The following is a 14,789-nucleotide window of genomic DNA, read 5'->3' as shown; positions in this document are numbered from 1 at the left end:
TTGGAATTGTCTTAGATCATTGTGTTGCTGAGAAGAGCTAAATCTATCAAAGGTGATCATCACACAACATTGCTATTACTTTGTTCAGTGTTTTACTAGTTCTATTGACTTCACTAAGCATCAGTTGATGGAAGATTTTTAGGATTTTCTGAAATCTGTTAGCTCATCATTCCTTATAGAACAATAGTATTCCATTACATTCATGTAGTGCATCTTGCTCAGCCATTCCCCAATTGATGAGCATTCCCTTAATTTCCAATTCTTTGTACCACAAAAAGACCAGCTATAAATATTTATTGTACATGTAGGTCCTTTTTTCTTTTTATGATCTCTTTGGGATATAAACTTAGTAGTGATATTGCTTGAGAAAGAGGTAAGCATAGTTTTATATCTTTTTGGACATAGTTCCAAATTGCTCTCCACAATAATTGGGTTAGTTCACTATTTCACCAACAGTGCATTAGTTTTCCAATTTTTTCCATATCTTCTCCAACATTTAATGATTTCCCTTTTTGCCATATTAGCCAAACAGATTGGTATAAGGTGGTACCTCAGAGTTGTTTTAATTTGCATTTCTCTAATCAATAGTAATTTTGAGCATTTTTTCATATGACTATAGATTTTTCTTCATATGAAAACCACCTGTTCTTGTCCTTTGACCATTAATCAATTGGGGAATGACTTATAATCTTATAAATTTGACTCAGCTTCTATATATTTTAGAAATGAAGCCTTTATCAGAGATATGGAGTGTAAAAATTGTTTCCCATTCCTCTGCTTCCCTCCTTATCTTGGTTGCTTTCATTTGTTTATGCAAAAACTTTTTTAATTTAATGTAATCAAAATTATCCAATTTGCATTTCATTATATTTTCCATCTCTAATTTTGTCATATTTTTTTACCTTTTTCATAGATCTGATAGTTGAACTATCCCTTGCTTTCCTAATTTGCTTGTTATCACCCTTTATGTTTAAATCATGTACCCATTTTGACCTTATCTTGGTATGTGGTATAAGGTGTTGGTCTATTCCTAGTTTCTGCTATGCTCTTTTTCAGTTGTCCCAGAAGTCATCACCAAATAGATAATTCTTATCCCTGAAGGGGTCTTTGGATTTATCAAAAAGTAGATTACTATTGTCATTGGCTACTGTGTCTTAAGTACCTAACCTATGCTGTTTTTCCACCACTCTATTTCTTAGCCAGTGCTATGCAGTTTTGATGGTTTGCTACTTTATAAGACAATTTTATATCTGGTAAAGTTAGGCCACCTTCCCTTGAATTCTTTTTCATTAATTCTCTTGATATTCTGCACCTTTTGTTCTTCCAGATGAATTGTGTTATCAATTTATTCTAGCTGGGTAAAATAAATTTTGGTAGTTTTATTGGTATGGCACTAAATAAGTAAGTTAATTAAGGTGGAATTATCATTTTATTTACATTAGTTCAGCCTACCCATGAGCAACTGATATTTTCCCAGTTATTGGCATCTGGCTTTATCTGTATGAAAAGTGTGTTGTAATTGTGTTCATACAGTTCCTAGGTTTGTCGTGACAAGGAAACTCCCAAATATTTTATGTTGTCTAATTGCTTTTAGTGGAATTTATCTTTTCTATATCTTGATGCTGAGCTTTGTATGGTTGATTTATGTGAGTTAATTTATATCCTGCAATTTGGCTAAAGTTGTTAATTATTACAAGTAGGTTTTTTTGGTTAATTCTCTAGAATTTTCTAACGTGTGTGTGTGTTTGTCCTAACATATCACCTGCAAAGACCGATAGCATTGTTTTTTCACTGCCTATTCTAATTCTTTCAATTTCTTTTTCTTCTCTTTTTGCTAAAGTTAACATTTCTAGTAACAATTTCTAATAACAGCAGTGACAATGACCTCACATCATCTTTTAGTTCATGCTCATTAGCTTACATTTGGCAATATGCTTACATAAAATACTTTATTTTGCTATTATAATTAAGGCATTATAAGTATTAGTAAAATTACTTAACTTTCTTCCAAACTGACAGTTTGCAATTCTTGCCTTACTTCCCATGTAATTTCCACAAGATGATAAAAAAAATAGGATTTTGCTATGGCTAGTACTATTGGGACATACTTCTCAAATAACTATTGCTACTTCTTGTCAAATCTTTGAAGCATTTCACAGGTCTTTAGGAATCATTTTGTCCCCTTCCTTGATTGTTATAATTTTATTTTTCAAGAATTTCCAAACTTAAAGTTCTCAGCTTTTTTATTCTTGCTATTCAAATGATCCCTTAGAGAAATTAAAATTCATTTGTCAGCATGGCAAGAAACACCTCAGAATTATGCATTAATGCAATTATGTTTCTTTGTAAGAATTCAGACTAAAATTTTGTCTTCTCCATGTTCTATATTATGTTATGATATTTAGGTCTTCAATGATTCCAGACTATAAAAAAACCCATTAATTTAAGGGGTGATTATTTTGTAAAAGACATCATAAATTAACATAAATATAAAGATTTTTTTAACATTTAATCTTTCTAAATCATCATCTGTTTTTTTTTTTTTTTTTTTTTGTTAAGGGGATTAGGAGTAGATAAGTCAACTCAGCAGCTTTATATAAGCCCTTACCATGTATCAGGCACTGTGCTAAGTGATAGGTATAAAAAAAAAAAAGGAAAAAAAACAAGCCTCTCCTTCCACCCCAAATTAGTCCACTACTCTTAAAAAGAGAACAGCCTAATGGAAGACATAATATGTAAATTAATAAGAGCAAATAAGATATAGCCAGGAGAAATTGAAAATAGTTAATAATGAAGGCAATAAGATTAAGGAAGATCAGGAAAAGGCTTCTTGTAGAAGAAACTTATCAGGCTTCTGACAGTAGGGTCTACAGCATCATTTTTCATTGTTTTTAATAACACACTTTGTCTTGTCAGAACACACACTTTCCAACAAGCACCCAATTCTCCCCTCACCAAAATATGTGTATATATATATATATATATGCATTCATAAATATAAGCATTAATGTATGTATATATGCTTTATGCGTACATATATTTACATATTGTATGCATACGTACACACATATATGTATATGACTCTTGATCTTATTTGACAGACAAAGTAAATAGAATGTTTAATATGGAATCAGAAAGATGGGTTCAAATCCTGTCTACAACACATACCAACTATGTAACCTTCAGCAAATTATTTGAATTTTCTTTGTTCTGGGTAACCTTATAAGACTATGTTTTACAAAGAAATTGGTGTTGTTATTCCTCATTTTTTCAAGAGGACCAATGACATCAGAAATGAGAAATGTCTTGACTGGAGCATGAATTGGATTTGAGGTGGGCTTGTTGAAATCACCAGTCTTTTTCTCTTTTCCAGTCATCAAAGTTCAGTGGTAGGAAAAAAAAAACCAAAACATCATGACAATTGGTGATGGTCTGGGGAACAGGGGATGGTCTTGGCATCTTTGATGTCCACCCAAACTCTGAGTGCTCCAAAGAACATGCATTAGCAGCCTTCATGGCTATTGGAACAAATTGTCTGCAAATCTAAGTATTCTAGACTTTTGAAAACTTTAAAGACTATGCAATTTTTCATCATCATCTGGAATGTTCTCATTAGTTGTGCATGTTATAGACCATAAAGAATTCATAAATTCATTTAGAAACTAAAAATTATTAAACAAACTATTACTATTATTATTACTATTATTATTATTATTACTATTATTCCATATAAGGAATAATGTAATAGAAATTCATGAAAAAATGATGAAAAATAAAGAAATTTTTCATAATCTGGTGTTTTTAAACATAATGTAAGTTCCTGTTTGTCTCCCTTTGCGTTACTGTGTCCATTTTTAGTCCTGGATACTGATTGGAAAGCATGATTGCCACTCCTTGGTTTTTTCAGATTTAATCAACTTTACTCTATTGGTTCATTTTAAATTCCTGTGTGTCTTTATGTTTTATGTGATTTTATTATATGCAGCAAATTTTGAATTCTGTTTCTCATTCATTCTTCAACTCTATTCTACTTTATAGTTGAATTTGTACTAGTAGTAGTCTAAGTTATTTTCCTTTCTTCTAAATCAATTTTGTCATAGATTTAAAAGGGAAAAAAATCAGCTCTAGATAACTGTAGTTTTACTTTCTTGAAACAAACAAATTCTAATCCTCTTCCTCCAGGACAAGCACACTATTCCCTGTCCCTCAACACATCCTTCTAAGTTGAGACCCAGCTCCCTGAATATTGTTTTTAATTTATGATTATTTTTTTGGTCCTAAATGTTTGCCAATTGCTGTGCTTTACATGGTTTGATCCCAATATCTGGTCTTAGTCATTGATCAATTCACTCTTCTTGCCTGTTCAATTCAGATCCAGATACATTAATTCTAATTTAATTGTAAAAGTTTTCTTGCAAATTCCTTTGCATAGTCCATGAATATCAGTTTTTCCTCTTTTCTCCTTACCTCTTTGGTTGAATAACTTACAGCTGTAGGACTATATTATAAAAAAAAGTTCTTCTTCCTATTATATTTTTCTTCCTTCTAGGATACTTCTGTCTAATCACTTTTCATGAGTTAAGACTATAGTCTTCCCCTTATATTCCCTCAACAAACCTTAGATAAGTTGGAACTACAATAACAGCCTTATTTCCACCTTGCAGCAACTAATTGAGGCATTACACAGTTTTATATGGTATATGTATTTTTTCATGTTTGTGGAATATTTTTTCTCTTTCAAGATTGCATTCAAAGACTCTAATACTTTTAGAAGGAATTACTGAAAATCAGTGATGATCTTATATTTGAAAACATGGGGCCACATGCATAGCCATGAACTGTTAGGAGAGGTAGCTTGAATACAGCTAAGCAATCCTATGACTCCTAAGTTCTATTACTTATTTATTTATCTTGACTTGATTGACTGATTTTAAGTATTAGCCATGGCATTTCCTTTTCTAAATGCATTGATTTCTTCAAAGAATTATACTGTTTTTCACATTTTTTGTGTCTGCTGTACACTAAGCAAAATCACAGATTCACAGAGGTAGAAGGTTTTTTTCAATTATTATTGTGTCAATCCATATGCCTTAAGGCCTTTGATATTTACCAAAAAATTGACTCTCTTACTCTGATGTACATTAGAGAAAAATAAATTGCTGGTGAACAATATGGGAAATTAGTCAAAAGAGCTTACTTTAAACATATAGAGTAAAATAATACCCAAAATATTATTGAAGAAGATATCTTCACTGTGACTGGCTCCTTAGGTCTCTAGTCACATGGAATCTCATAGATTCTCAGATTGGGCATCATTTTTCCCTTTAAGAGAAAAAATTAATGGCTATATATTATGAAAGATATGGTTATCATACTACTATATGATATGGGACTGGGGAAATTGAAATGAGATGCATAAGATACAATGCGTATTGTTATTACAAAAACAAAGAAGTTCTAGCTTACATCCCATTTTCCAGAAACATGGCTAGATCTAGTTCATCTGTATTCTGATATGGGCCATCAGTCGCTTGCTACATGTCTACAAAAAGCATCCTTCAGAGAAACTTTTCTTATAGAAAATACACTAGAACTTGGTTTAGATAGATGCCTTTTACCTTCTATGTGTTATCAAGACACTTTGCAAAGAAATGACTTAATATAATGACTTTGGAATAACTAGGCAAGTAATAGAAAGTTTCATTTTTATTCATCTCTAAATCATATGTAACCTTGGGCTCTAAAACCAATTTTATTGTGCAATAGAGGGAGTGGTAGCCAGGACATCAAGATTAATTTCTGTAGAGCTGATTCCCACTTTTTTCTTCTATGTGGCATGGACCAGTGCCAAAATAGAAGCATTCTGCCATCTTCAAACCCATCTTTAAAGTCCCTGATTCAAGATGCCTGTTAATTCATTCCAGGTCCTTATAATTTCATGTCAGCTAGTAAAACATCACCTGTCCATGTCCTGGAAGGCAAAGCTCCACAGAAGTCTATGGCACTTAACCTATGGAAGCCTATCCTTCTTGTAACTTATGAGGATTATTTTACCAGTACATTTTCATCATGCTTTCTTATAACTTGTCAATGACACTTCAGTGATGGTTGAAAAAGCAAACCTCTTCATTTTGGACATCACTGGATCTGTACATAAACAGCTAAAAATGTTAGAGGGAAAAGTTGCAAAGTGACAAATGATGTAGGTTTGCTGGTTCCATTTCTGTCTTGACTTCAGCTCCTAAGGCAGTAATTTGGAGTGGGTAGCTCCCTTTGATGACTATGGGAGTTCCAATATTGAGAAATGTCAGTGAATTTGTAAGAAAAGGAAATGGCCCTCCTCTACCTCCCATCCTCCCTATACTACTCTGGGAATTCTGACATGAACATTATAGAAAACCTGCCACTCAAATTAGGCCAGTGTAGTTTTTGTAAATTCTCTCTCTCTCTCTCCCTCTCTCTCTCTCAGAAGTGCATGCAAATATATGTGTATATATTTATATATACATAAATATATTATTTGCATTGGTTAAACTTTTTAACATCTTTTTCTGTATATGTTTTATATATTATTTAGTAGGACAGTATGGCGGTCAGGAAGATTTTTGTTTGAATTCCATATCTGATACTAAATAGAAGAAAATTATGTGATGTATTTAAAGCATGTCTAGGACTTGGTATTTTATTTTAAGATGGAAATAATTTATCTATTGAATGTGCTCAGGAGAGAGTGAAACAACAACTGAGCCTTTTGTTTTCTGCTAAATTTGGACTCAAGAGAGACAACTATTCAAATCTCATCTGTCATATTTACTTGCTGTATCACCCTAGGAGAGTCATTTCTAAGCCTTAGTTTTCTCATCTCTAAAATGTGAACAATAATAGTAATGCTGTTGTTGAGTCTTGTCCAACCCTTCATGACCCTATTTGGGATTTTCTTGGCAAAAAATTTTGGAGTGGTTTGTCATTTTCTTTTCTAATTCATTTTATAAATGAAAAATTGAGGCAAACAGGGTTAATTGACTTGCCCAGGATCACACGATTAAATGTCTGAGGCTGGATTTGAATTCAGGTTGTTATGACTCCAGGGACAGGACTATATCCACTGTTCCACCTCAGTGCCCTTAATAATAGTAATATTATGCACCATACAGGGCTTGTATGAACCTCCAGTGAAACCGTGAACTGCAAAACAAAATAATTCAGGCAAATATGCCAAACTTTAGGAAGTCTTTTTCAAGGAAATATCATTCATTAAAGAAAGATATGAAATTTTGTTAGAAAAAAGAGGGTAAAAAAATTTAAGGAAAACTTTCTTAATAAAATAGTATGTTATTATTTAGCAGTGAGGTGAGAAAGACGGGATAAAGAAAATGGCTGGCTATCTAAAAACCTCGCTTCAGGTTTCAACAGTGTTAATGTATTGATCACTGACTTTTTAAAAATCAATTAAATGTGCCTTTTCTTACACAACCGAATTGTCCAATTGATTAAGTAAAGACAATTGAATCTGTCACTAATTTGCCTCATTCATGTTTGTAAAGCCCTTTTGGCCACTCTGACAAATTACTCTTATGCTTTATGAATTCACAACATGCAAAAATAAAATGGATAACTAATTGAAAGATTACAAAAGCTATGACTATCTCTAATCTTAACTTTTACTTTTAAAAAACTTTCACATACTTACTATAGTGTCCTTTGAAGATCTGTAGAAAGACCTCAATTCTACATTTTTGCCTCTCAAGCCTAACATTCAAAAGTACCCAAAAGCCTTTCTTGAAATAACTGTTAACCAAAGCTATCTTACTAAAGAACTTAACTGAGCTGATGCTAGGTCAGTATCTTTTAGGAGAAAACAAGTGATCTTGCTTGTAACACTGTGGAAAAACGTTGCTGAATGTAGCCTATTGCCGGAAGCTCAAAATTATTTAGTGCTGACTGTAATTGCATCTTGGAGGAGGTAACTGACAGCATGTTGACTAGGATTGCCAAAAATAAAGCTTTTAGGTTTCCTGAGAAAGCATTTTAAAACACTGGTTATTGCTTGAAGATTAGCTACCCTGCCAAAAATCCTCTTGGTTTTTCTATATAAGAAGCTATATTTTATAAGATCGTGCGAGGTGTTGAATTTTCTTGCCTCAAAAATTTTCCAGTGACCTTGCTGTTAAAAAAAATAAAAATAAAATGTAAGCTAATGCAAAACAGTCATAGTCAGTGCTGAGATGTTAATTTCGCTTTTCCCTTTTGCACAATCTTGTGGCCAAATCTCTCTGCAAAGGGAAAAATAATTTAAAAAAAAAACATCAAATTTGAGGGTCTCTGGGTATGTGTAAAAATGACAACTTTATTGGCAGAGTCTTGTTGACTGTTAAATTCATCCTTTCAACAAAGGAAAAATGAAAATTGCTTTGATGAAGGATTTCATTGATTCTGTGGAAACCATCACTTTTCCAAAAAGAAGCTATCTGTTGTCCCTGTAAGTAAAGCTGGTCACTATTTGGAGTTATCTCATCCTTTGCAATACATGGCAGTGGGTTTCAGGTTTTTATTGGCTGCATCAGCTAAGATTTTGGAAGTAGTAGGGAAATTCGTCATCCATCACACTTTCATGGAAGGGAACACATTTTTCCATCTTGGGTTACTTCATTCAGCTTTGTTGTGAATCATCCTTGGATCTTTATTTGATGCAAAAGATTTTGGAGTGATAAGCTAAACCTGGAAAGGTCTATTTTAAACATTATAATTTTGGGTGCATTGGTTGCCACCAACAAAAGGGCTGCCTCTGGGCAATTGAAAATTTATTTTGCTAATGCCTAATTTCTCCCTTACCTAAAGACTTTTTCTTTTTCAGTGATGCTTTATACATGAACTATTACATTCTAAGAAAGAGGAAAACTGGGAATCACCCAAAGGGCAATACAAAAGTAAGTGGTGGGTAAAAGCAGGTAACAACACTTTGCATATAAGGAATTACAAAACAAAAGTAGTGTAAAGAAAGACAGGAAAGAAATGTTTGACCTAAAAGGTGGACCAGACAAAGAGAAGCAGTTAACTGAAAAAGAGTGCTCACATATAGGGACTGTCAGCTCTAAAATTCTGTGATCAAAGAATGTAAATTAATTTCAATATTAGTATAAGCAAAATACTCATTCATATAACAAACATTTGGTTGGTTGACTGGTTGTTGTCCTTTGTTCTTGAAGAGGAACAAAATGACATTACTATATTGGGAGACAAGGTACAATGTGTCCTGACTGTTTTTGATCAGACAGATCAAAAGGATCCACCTCAGGTTGTGCACAAATAATCCTTTTGAACATCAGGAGGGTAGATTTCTCTAAATTTCCTCATCTCTCATTTCTTTTGAACAACTGTAATTTTGTGTCACTTACAGAGCACAGCAATTCAGGCATGCCATGCTGGCATGTCCTCAGTCATTATCTCCCATATCTCACAATCTATTCCAAAGTTCTTCAGAGAAATTTGAGAGTGATCTTGCATCATTTCTGAGAGTTTACCTTCAGTGAGTAAAGTAGTTGTTTAGGCAAATATACATTTGGCATTTGAGCAACATGTTTAGCCTATAGGATTCATGTTCTTTCGTAGAGTTAGAATGCTTCAAAGTTTAGCTCAAGAAAGGATTTCAGTGTCCAGCACCTTATCTTGCCAGGTGATATTCAAAATGTTCCTAAAATAATTCAAATGGAAGTGATTCAGTTTCCTGGCATGGATCTGGTAGAATGTCCAGATTTCATAGTCATGCAACAAGGAGGTCAGCACAATTGCTCTGTAAACTTTCAACATAGTAGGTAGCATAATGCCTTTTCTCTCTCACACTTTCCTTTGGAACTTGAACACAGAGCTCCTAAATACAGAGCATGTAATTAAGCACCTAAACACAGAGTATAGTGCTAGGCACTAGAAGAATAAAAAATTTAGATAAGACCGTTGCTGTCATGGAGTTTGTTTGGGGAAAAGGGAGGCAGAGTAAGGCACAAATGAAGAGTGTACTTGATTACCACCCTAGACAGCTGAAAAATATATTGCTTTCTGAGATCTGAGGAAGAAGATCCTTATGGATAGGGTGAATCAAATTAGGAAGGTAGATAAGCTCTTTAAATGTATATTTTAGGTAAATTTTTATTATTCATAAATAATGAAGTTAATTAATTACCTAGGGTGCTTATATATATATATATATTTACGTATGTAGAAAGAAAGATCTACCTTCTTAATTACCCCCTCAACATGAAGTTTCTCTCCCATAACTCTCATAGCATTTGGAACATACTTAGATGTACCTTTGTGTGTGTATATACACATATATTGTCTACACATGTATATATGTATGCATTGTACATATTTATATATGTGTAAACATGGACAAAGAACATGTCAAACATATATTTAATGAATATCCATACATATGCATTATGTAAGTAAATATCTATCTGTCTATACACATATATACTATGTATCAGAATTACTCAAAGTTCCTCACTGAGAAGGGGAACTAAATTAGAACTTATAAACATTTAGGCGCATAACAATTCAAAGCCAGAGATTAAATTATACTAAGATGATGATGATGATGATGATGATGATGATGATGTTTGTTACTGTTTGAGATTATTGGAACCACAGGTCTTTTCCATTATTGTGGGGAAATGACGTCTGAAAAGAAGCATTTGATGTATGCAGTTTGGGTTTTGAAGTCATGGATTGTGTTTCTATATTAAGCAATACTAATGTGACTTTAAATTACATTTTACCCAAAGTATGATTGCATGCTCTGTGACTCTGCTACGTGAAACCCATGTTCCTAAGCCTGATATCCTAAGATAAAAGCTTTATATGACTTAGATGATGCTATTTTTTCTCACATTACTTCTAAATCTTTGATATCTTTCTCAGTAGTTAAAAGATAGCTTTTACAAATTTTTACACTCTCAGTTCCTTGGCGTCTCCCTCTCCAAATGAAGGGAAGTACAATAAATATAGAGACAGGGTATGTTCTTTTTCAGGAAGAAAATCAAAGTAGTTATTTTAATTCCCTCAACTTTTTATTCCCCTGGCTTTCCTTCCTTTCTCTGAGCAAACCTACACTGGCAATGCCTATTCAGATTTATTATAGTTATCTCTCTATAGTCAAGCGGGAGTATCAAGCTAAATGTATTGTTAATGAAACTCATTTATAATCTCCTTGGGTCTAATATTTTCCTGCACTGAATACTTTTCTTTTAAAGAACACTCATATGTTTATACAGGTGATGATACCCATTTTAATAATGACTTCTGTTCTTAGGTTGCTTTTCTCAATAGCAATTTTTGAAATGTTATAAAGATATATTAAAAATTATTTAAAATGTTATAGACTTAGCATTGGAAAGGGCCCTATAAATCATTTAGTCCACCTTACATATAACCCCTTTATGCAGTACAGATATATTTTCTATGATACCTCAAATAAATTCACTGTGTCTAGCAGACTTGGCTAGAAGAAACTAGTGATGGTATACAACTGATTATTTTGCAGAAAATTTTATGTTAGATAAAAATAATTATAAATAAATTTATTGTATTGAACCCCAAATTTCCTCTTTATATGCAACTTCCCTATAGCAAACACTCACTGATTCTTTTTTTCTTCTAAAACTTAGAGCATTGGAGCAGGTGACTTCTAAATTGCCTTTCATCTCTAAATCATGTAAGTAAAAATTAGTTTTACAAGTACAATATGTGGAAGACTTGGCTTATCAGTGATTCCTGTGAACAATATTTGGAGAAGAGTTGGTTCATTTGCTAGATATGAGAAATATGTCATGGCTGCCAAAAACAAAACAAAATGAAAATTCCAAAACAAAGTGGAAAAAAATCTAACAGAAAGAGCAAGAAATCAAATAAAAAGAAACAGTTGCAGTTCTTGTCAAAAAGAAACCCCTTTCCTCAATAATTAATTTTTTGGGATAACAAATAATGTTCTTTTGCTTTTTTTATTTTTTGCTTCTTGATTATTTAATTTGTTCCACTGACTTATTTTTTTCTTTTTAACTAGTACCAAAGAGTTTGAATGACTACTGTCCAAAACTGTATTCATATGTATCCCTGTTATGTTTATTTATATTAATTTCTGCTGTGTTACAAACTATTGAGACCACTTACAATTTTTAATTTGTCTTTTATCACATTATGTAATACTCACAATTTAATGGCATTTTCAGATTTGTCAAACTCCTGTGCTATAGTTTATCTTTATCCAAGTAATGAGTAAAAATGTTGATAAGAACAGCTCAAAGCACAACCCTAAGGAACTCCCTTGTGACCCCTATTTAGTATGTTATATAACCATTAATTGCTTTTTGGCTATGGTTTTTCTTTGCCAAATGGGCATATAACTTGGCAACATAAAGACTCTATCAAAGATTAAATGCACAATTTCAGGGCAGTGTTACTCAAGAAGATGTTCTAGGGAAAGGGTCAGCATAATTTCTGGGTCATATGAGCAACAAGAAGGAAGATAAGAAATTTTCTCTGATTCATACAACCTCTCAGACCTTCATAAAATAGAAATTATATGCCAAAGATAAAGGAATTTCATTTGTTTCCTTGGTCTAGGAGAGCAAGAATCCAAAATAAGGTTGAAAAACAAAAGGAACTGGTGCTCACCAAATCTCAGATTTCTCAACACCCTTTCCCTTCTACCCACAGTGAGGCTGCACCAGTAGATCCAAAGACACGATGCAGGCTTATAAAACACATCCTTGTACCCTACTCCACACCCTTCTCCCAGTGCTGTATAGACACTGGCTCTAGGACACTGAAATTTCCTTGAGTCTCAGAAGCCAGCTTGACCTCAGCCCTTCAGGAACAAAATCCTCCTGGGGACTGCAAACTGGAAACACCGATGCTGTAAAATTCTTCTTGTATCTCTGAACTTCCAGTGACAAGAAAAACTGATTCTAAACTGCCAGTGCTGAGCCAGAGAACTAAGGAACTGAGATAGTGGAAGAGATTACCAAGATAGAACACTGCATATGAGGAGCTATGCAATATTCCACCAAGCCTGAGAGCAGAGTCAAGCATCTAGCTGGGGTCATATTTGACAATCCAAAAGTTATTTGGGGAACAGACTTAAGCTGGAGAATTGTGAATTGCCCATTGTGGGAAGATGCTGAGATATTTTAAGATCTAACTCCCCAGAAAACCACATCAAGAGGGTAGGGACGCAGAAGTGAGTGATAAGTAAATAATAATAAGAAAAAGCAAGAAGACAAACCCTGAAAGTACCAAAGATTCCAGAAAGAAAAATTCCCAAAGTGTTTGCACATAAAGAAATAAATCAATAGAAAAAAAAAGCAATGGTAACAGCAGAATGAAATATGGTCTCCAGATTTAGTAAATGAGTTCAGGCATCTAAGTAAATACTTCAGAAAGAAGGAAAATGATGTAACACTTGATGAGATGAGGACACTGGGGAATTTGAGGAAAACGTGGAACCAAAATACACCTGTCCTCGGTGGTTTTAAAGAGAAATGAAAACTATGAAAGCAGAATTTATGGGCTACAGAGCAAAAATAATGAGCAGAATAGAAAAAAAAATACTTGAATCTATAATGGTAAACTTAACCAAAGAAATAAAAGAGAGAGTGATAGATTAGGAATACAAACACACAGAAGTGAAAGACAATCAGAAGAAAAACAAAAAACAAAAAACATTAAAAGAAAATATGAAAGCTATGCAAGCAAAATACATGGACCTTGAAGAGAAGATGCATAGAGACGACCTAAAGATAAAATGTCTCCCCCAACCAAAAAAAATGGCAGAACAAAAAACCTTAACACCATAATGAAAGAAATAATAGAACTGTCCAGAACTTTTGGACATAGAAAATTAAATTCCAATTTAAAGAACTGGCATATAGTCTCGAGCAAAAAAACAAACAACCTCCCCTCCAACAATAACAAAAACTTGCAAACTTGAAGACACAAAGTAGTTAAATGTACCGATTCAATTCAGACACAAGTTCTACAAACCATCAAGAGAAAGACCTTCAGTAAAAGAGAAAGTAAATTCAAACAACACAAGATTTTCACACCTACTAGAAAAAAGGAGGAAGAAATGGAATATCTTCAAAAGAGCATTGGAACCCATAGCCCAGGGTCACTATCCTGCAAATCTGAGTCTAATCCTACAGGACAAAATATGGGTGTTCAAAAATTAAGATTTTGAAACACTTTTAGAAAGGAAACCAGAACTGAAGAGGTCATTTGAATCTTGAAAACCCCAAATAACAGAAATACAGGAGAATGAATAAATGCATACAGGAACAGCAACATAATTACAACAAAAAGACCAGTAAAATATTGTTCTCTAAAAGCACATAAGCAGATGGAGGAGAATGTGGAAATCTGGGAGAAACAATGATGAAGATGGGGAAAGAGCTATGGACAGAACCTGGTATTACCCTATCTACAGATGAATGTTTCTTTTGCGATACTACGCTATAATTTTGGAAGATACATAGAAGCAGAGGAGCAGAGGGACAGAGAAGAAGGAATGATGATGCACAGGAGTCAAATCAAAAGCTAGTAACAAGGAAACAGTGACCTCTGTGGTCTCAGAAAGAGAAAAGTCAACAAGAGAAGGGGATGAGGAAGGGTGCAATTTTGAAATAGGAAGGCAAAGATTGAGGTCTTACTTTGGAGAAGGGAAGCGGTTCTGCTGATGACTGCTCCAATGGGTGAAGGGAAATGAAGACCTTATAATGGATGAGGCATGGGGGATT

At 33.5% G+C, this 14,789-nt stretch overlaps 1 long non-coding RNA gene across 1 annotated transcript in view; it reads left to right on the top strand.

Moving 5' to 3' along the window:
• Positions 1–8,857: 8,857 nt before the first annotated feature.
• LOC140521098 (uncharacterized) overlaps positions 8,858–14,789 on the top strand; it is a 53,896-nt gene continuing 47,964 nt past the window's right edge. The window contains exons 1-2 of the long non-coding RNA XR_011972794.1: positions 8,858–8,927; positions 11,664–11,710. This is a non-coding gene — a long non-coding RNA (uncharacterized lncRNA). The remainder of the gene's footprint in view (positions 8,928–11,663; positions 11,711–14,789) is intronic.

Source organism: Notamacropus eugenii, chromosome 1 (assembly GCF_028372415.1).
Source record: "Notamacropus eugenii isolate mMacEug1 chromosome 1, mMacEug1.pri_v2, whole genome shotgun sequence".
Lineage (NCBI taxonomy): Eukaryota > Metazoa > Chordata > Mammalia > Diprotodontia > Macropodidae > Notamacropus > Notamacropus eugenii.
Note: the sequence above shows the minus strand (reverse complement) of the source record. Positions and strands in the feature narration are given on the sequence as shown.